This window comes from Bidens hawaiensis, unplaced genomic scaffold, assembly GCF_021521415.1.
Source record: "Bidens hawaiensis isolate Kalapana, Puna unplaced genomic scaffold, B.hawaiensis_p1.1 tig00035935_1, whole genome shotgun sequence".
In the NCBI taxonomy this organism is placed as follows: domain Eukaryota; kingdom Viridiplantae; phylum Streptophyta; class Magnoliopsida; order Asterales; family Asteraceae; genus Bidens; species Bidens hawaiensis.
The window spans coordinates 103,187-110,316 of NW_027496261.1; positions in this window are offsets into that span (position 1 = coordinate 103,187).

Here is a 7,130-nt window from a genome sequence, read left to right on the forward strand (position 1 = left end):
GGTCATTTTGGGACCTACAATGGTGAAATATAATAGGTCATTACAAAAAAATGAAAAAAAACATGCTTGGTACAATCATACATGAATGGAATGAATCAGTCCATAAAGACTCTTTCCATTTTTAAGTTTTTCATCTTTGAGCATGGATGTATTTTTTTTCATTCTTTTAAGAGTTCAAGGAATATATAAAGTTCAAAAACAATAACAATATTATTACTATTACTATTATAATTATCAAAATTTTATTATATTTTAATTATAATGGTATTATGATTATTGTTACTTTTCAATTATAATTATTATATTATTATATAATTATCATTATTGTTTTGTATATTATAACATAACATATAATCTATTACAACATTACAAATATTATTATTTTAAATTTGTCGAGTTTACATTTCACAACGCACATACGTGATTCAACATTGTTACGATTATTTTTATTCAGTTTAATGATCTCATTGCGGTGCGATGGTATAAAAAATAGTTATTATAAATATTCATATTATTATTAATATTATTTTTTTTATTATTACTAATAAAAATATAGAGTAAAATGTCATTTTCGTACTTGTGGTTTGACAAATAATGCGAATTTATTCCAAAATGTTTATCTATTGCATATGGATCATCAAAGTTTTCCAATTTTTACCAGTTACATCCAAATCACTAACCCTGTTAAATTTTATCATTAAGTCAGGGGTAGACATGTCTTTTCACTCTTTTTTTCATTATAATACTTATTTCAGTGAACTGTGGTTTTCGTCTCTATGGTTTGTCCAAATCTGTGGTTTTAACCCAATAGTTTCAAGTTTGCAATTTTCGTCCCTATCAAATTTGCGATTTTCCTCCTTGTGGTTTCATTTCACTTGCAGTTAGACCTAAATTTATTAACACCGTTAATTCTGGTTGTTAACCAATCTGCGTGCCCCTCACGTTATGATCAGTTTTGTCGTTTTTCTCCCTAAACAAACCTTAGTCCTAATTCGCAAGCCCCTCACGTGAGGCTGGGATGTATTTGGGGAAAATAGAAAAAAAAGGATCAATCCGTGTTGTTAGCTAGCAGAAATCACTAACAACACTCGGATCTCGGATCTTAGTTTGTAAGAATAGAAGAGAAAAAGGTAGAGCATGGGTGTTTTGTGGAGAGAGAGTTCTCCTTTATTTCCTTAGAATTGATAAAAGTTATGAAGGGTTGTGGAGAAATGGGTTAAGTGACCCTTTATATAGGGTCCCAATTTCTACAACTTTTACATTTCGTCCTTACAAAATAAGTGTACTGAGATACCTAATACACCGACTATAAGAAAATATAAAGACATACACAATCCTAAAACTAATATAGAGTATTGGCACTACAATCTCCCTCCAGGATTGATTATGTCCAGGAACCTTCCTCAAGTTCCTCGTTTCGTCTTTATTTTTTGAAATCTACTACTTGTCTTGATCCAAGAGTTTGAACGAGATTGGATCTTGGATAATTTTTTATTTTCCGATCTTGAAGACTTGAAATTTAATCTTATTTTCTGGGAAGGATCTACAGTAGTAAATTTTAGAAACATCAGATGCGGGAGGCTCGACTTTAATTTTCTGTTGTTGACTTTCTTGGGCCGACCGGTTTCTTATCTTTGTCCTTCGACTGATCTTCAGATACAATCACCTACTTTTTGGGTTCAACCGCCAACTGTCACGTTCTCGTGTTCTTTTAAGCACTTCCGCATCTGCAACTTTAGTCACCGCAGCCCAGGACACTTGATCTTGATTTACCTGTCCATGTACAGCTGCACAAAACTTAAATCGATTAAGATTTGTTCACAGACCTTCTTGAGGGTCAAAGAAGAATTTTCTTTTTCAAAACATGCTCTTAGTTTGAAATGTTTGCAAGATAACTCTGAAATTTTATTTTATCTTGACTTTTCATAGGATACCAATTTCAGTCTCTCAACTTGTAAATGATTTGTTTAAGTCCCAGGTTTTCAACAACCTTTGCATGAGTGACCTTGACAACAAAACACATGATTTTGGATAAAACAAGGTTTAATAAAAATGTACGAGCACATAAAAACTTAAAATCTTTTTGGCATTTTTATATTTTAAATATTACGAATACACACACACACACACACACAATATTTTGAGGTTGAAACATAGAATAAAATAAGAAAAACAAAAGAGATAGGAGTAAAGATGAAATTAATATTATATAACAATAATATTTATAGAATTTTGTAATGATTTTAATATTTTTGCGAGAAAGATCACAACATAGAATCACATTGATCAATAACATCCTAGATCACACTTCTATTTGGATGTTATTACGCCAAGAACCCAAAGTCGATTGTAGATATATTTGTCCACTTTAAACTTAACAAGTATTTTGATTTCACTGTGATATGTTAAGGTATGAATTAGGCACGATACTTGTGTGGTCCCCTATTAATCCGACATGTTACAAACTCCATCATACCTCGGGCATAGCTTGTGTTTACCAGTATTGCCCCGAATTGAATCCGACCCCCTAATGATTGATCAAAACATTTTAAACTTATTTAAACTTTTTGCAAATTTTCATTCAAACAATATTAAAGGTTGAACCATGGACTTACATGTCATCCGGACTTACAAGCCTTCATATAAAGTGTTTATGTCTTACTTGTTTGCCCCACGTCCCATTTTTTGTTTGATAAATTATCAACATTTTTGTTGTTGATTTTGGATATTTTTTGTGCATTTTGCAGTTTTCTCCTTTAATAAATTTTTATTTTTATTATTTGAATCTAAAGCAAAAATAATTTTTGAGGTGACCAATCACTAACGGGCTCATGTATGACTGACTAATAACATTTTTTCCTTCATCAATATGACTTATTCGGAGTTGGCAACCGCTTCATAAGAGTGTAACCACTAGCATAGGCGGGTAATTAAGTTTATATCACTGTAATACTTACTCATTTGTCAAGCCTATCTGCATATCAAGCAATGATCTTGTTGGCTTTTGATCTACTCTTTTCATGTGCTAGGATGATTAGAGATAATATTTTCTTATCATTTTCTAAAGGTTGGATCAATTTCTTAAAATTTTAGAATTTTATATTATTCGACTCCCCTAAGCAGGAGCTCCCTCTAAACGAGAGAATATATTTTTGAATCTTTTTTGGGTTTCTTAACAAAAATATAAAATATAATAATAATAAAATATAAAATATTTTTTTGGCAAGTCAATTGACTCAATTTGGTTTTTCTTAATTAAAATGAAAAACTTTTTGATGAGTTAAATTTAACTCATTTTTCTCTCTCTAAAATTGTGACATATTTAAAAAATATTTACAATATATAAAAAGATAGATAGGTTGTTTAAATCAAAGTTGATCGATGGCTTTAGTGAAAAGGTCAGCAAAGCTGTTGTCAGATGGACTATTCTAAGCATGCATTATCAGATCATATAATAAAGTTGAAGATATTCAAACCGAAGCCCAAGATCCATCACTTGATAAACGCTCGACAAGTTGTGGTTGATCCATTTGAACAAGTTTAGCGTAGTTGAAGCACAAAGTACCATTTCCCTTTTTTGAAGTTTGTCATCCGATGTCGCTTATGAAAGACTCGAATCCGCCATCGAATGGTTTAGCATCAAATAACAAGGGTTTGTCTCCCATCATATGTCGGGTGCAACCACTATCTAAGTACCAAATAATGTAAGGTCTAAGACAGTTCTTTCAATTATGATATCAACTAATATAGATGTTAGTGCGGAAATCCAATACTAGATGATTCAAGAACAAAGAACACACACAAAGAACACGAGGAATTGCTTCAAAACACACACAATATTATACGTCAGGTGCTTAAGCACTATGATTACAAATCGTCTATATCAACATTAGATGACCAAGAAAACAACTGAACGAACAACCTACAACCCTATACAATAAGTTCTATATATAGGGTACCCACCATGCTAGCCCAACCATAGCCCAAAGCCCACCGAGATCCATAAGGATCTCGGTTTACATACACAACCCAATAACAATACAAACTAAGTACAAACCATCTAATCTATGCCCAACAATCTCCCTCTTGGTTTGTAGCTTGGTTCTCAGTCATGCTCCATATAATCAATGTCAGCGTCTTTCAAAGCACCTGCCCAAAACTTGCACCTGATGTTGGAGGCTGCCATACTTGTGAATTCTTTGGCAGTCGTTTCAAAAATCGGATAAGCTATTATTTGAAATGTACTAAGGGTCTTGATGTCTTTCTCTCCAAGCTTAAGCAAATCTCTTGGATCAACAAATCTGTACTGCCCTTTGCCCTTCTGCAAACGTATAACAACGGTGGCAGTCTCACTATCATACATCCAGAATCTCATGTTATCCAAAGTACCATCTGGAATAGCTTTAGGCATAGGGATATGAGTGGCCTTCTTTGTAGCAGGCCACATAACGCTGACCATTTTCTTTCTAGTCTTTGGATCCTTGACCCCCTTTGCTTTCTTCAAAAAAGATTCTGCAGTTTACATGTTCGGAAAGCCTTTATCAACTTGGCTTCTCAGAAAGTTCCAGAAATCTCTACCTCATTTATCATTAGTTGGGTTGTGGAATGGAGAGTTTATCAGGTCACTGAGATCCACCTTAGTCCAAGATCCAAAATCTTTCATTTTCTTATAGTACTTAGTGGCCCCGGACTTCCGTTCAACCCACCACATGTTCTTTTCAGCGTCAAAAACCCATGACACTACTTCAGAGCGATCTCCATATTTATCAGAAAATCCCTTTGGAAAGGTGACAACGAACCTGTCTGGGTGATCAGATGATTCAACATTCTGATTGGAGTTTTTCATCACCAGCAGCTTCTTCTGAATTCTATCTGACTTCTCTGTGGTAATTGGAGGTGCAGACATATAATGTTTCAGCGTCTCAGATTCATCTATGTTTTCAACCGGACGAACAGTAGAGCTACCATCTTGATCAACGTTGGGCATCTTTGAAGTTACATTATCACTGCTTTTGAATTCATCTCCAAACTTCTGAACAAGTTTTTGTTGGAGGTCTACATATATAGCAGTTAATTCTCCCACACTACACTGAAGCTCTTTAATCTTGGAATCTTTATCAGTGTTAGTGGCTTCCAGTTCTTGAATGTGTACATATTTGAGGACAGAGTCTTGTTCGAGTTCAAAGATTCAACGTTGAAGAGCTTGTACATCAACGGGAGCATCTTCAAGCACAATTCCCTTGCCTTTGTTCTGTAGAAATTTTTCTTGCATGGAAAGAACCTGAGCAACCTTATCAAGGACACAAGAACTTGACTGACCTTGATTGACTGGGACAAATGAGCCAGAGGGAGCATCAGTATGTTGAAAATCAGCCTCAAACTCTAACTCACGAGCAATATCATCAAATATTTGATCTTGAGTTTGAGGCTCAACAGTGGATGGGCTTGGATCAACATGAGTCTCAGGAGCAGTCGACTCAGGCTGATGTGATTCCTGTTATGGGCTTGTTGTTGTTGACGTTGTGGTTGTTTCATCTTCAATGACCAACACGCCAGATCTCGGATCTTTCTTCCTTCGTTTACGCGGACTGAGATCGGCGGCTGGTTCCTCAGGGATATCTTCATCATCTTCATTTACAGCAGCTGCTTGAGGAGGCTTCAATGCAGATGGCTGTAGTAATTCTTTAAAAGTCTTAAAATTTTTTAGTTGCTCAGCAGTCGGAGCACTAACGGTGTCACGGTGTTCTGTCTCATCATCTTCATCGTCAGAGATCTCAAGTGTAGCAACACACCTTTGAGTTTGCGCTACATATTCTTCAGCTACTTGAGCTATGACAAGAATAACTTTTGTTTCGGCAAACCGGCCAAATTTAACCAAAGAATGAAGGCCCTGATAAACAATCTTTGATCCTTTCCTGGACTGCTTCATTAACCCAAAAGTATTGGGTCCCATTGACTTCATATCTAATGTTTCAACAGATTTGACATGATCAGTGTAATGTGAGTAAAAAATCATCTGTAAAAATCACGGATACATGAGAAACATCTCCTTCATATTCCCTTTCAAGTTGCTCATCATCTCATCAAAAACAAACTTGGAATAGTTGAAATTCCAATCCATGATCAGAGCAACTATAGCCGACATCTGCGTGTGGCTAATCTCATCGGAACCTCCCTTTCGTCCTGACACACATGTAAAGAAAGTGTGTATCAGAAATCTCCAATACGGATGAAAGAGCTTCTTTATCGCTGGAGGATAGGATCCCTTTTATCCCATTCTGGTAAGAACCTCGGAGACAGCAGCAGTCGTGTATTCCGTTGGATACTCAGGTTGATCCCCAAATAAAAGAACCTCTAATATGATGGCCTCTGTGATGACGACCAGCTTCTTTTGCACTTTAGAGTCAATTGACACAATTCCACCTAGTCCTCGCTGGTTGTTGTTCCAAAAATCTGTGATCATTTTCCTGCAGATGACAGGATTTTCTCGTAAGGCGTGAGAAATTCTGCAAGTGTTGAGGCCAACTATCATAGACTTGAACTCCTTTTGTGCTAGAGGGGGATCAAACAAGTGTCCAACAATATTATTAGTATCAACGAACTTTAAGAGAGCCTGATCAGCCATTACTACACCAAACGAATCAAATTAGTAGATACATACTTGACTATAGTTATATTTTAAAGCAAGCCAGACAAATTTTAAAGCATAAGGGGCCAATGATGACAAGATCACATTAGGTGGACCATAAGAGAAAAATAATAATAATATTATAATAGATTTTGGTCCATCAATGAGTTCTCTGTCCAAAAGGTGAAATTTTAGTCAAACACAGTGGTTTTCGGTCAATGGCTAACGATCTCTGTCAAGATTAACCCAGAACGTGAGTTCTCGGTCAAAGCTAGCGATTTCGGTCAACGAAAGTCAACCGAGAACGTGAGTTCTCGGTCAACTCCAGGAGAACTCGGTCAACGAAAGTCAACCAAGAACCCTTTGATTTGTTGACAGCTGGAGACAGAGAACCCTTTGTATTCCCTCTTGGAGTATGTGCCGTATTCTCCGAGAACGCCGAAAACCCATTAAACCTGCAACAACACCCTTGAATCCATGGTAATTTACCCGAACACTCTTC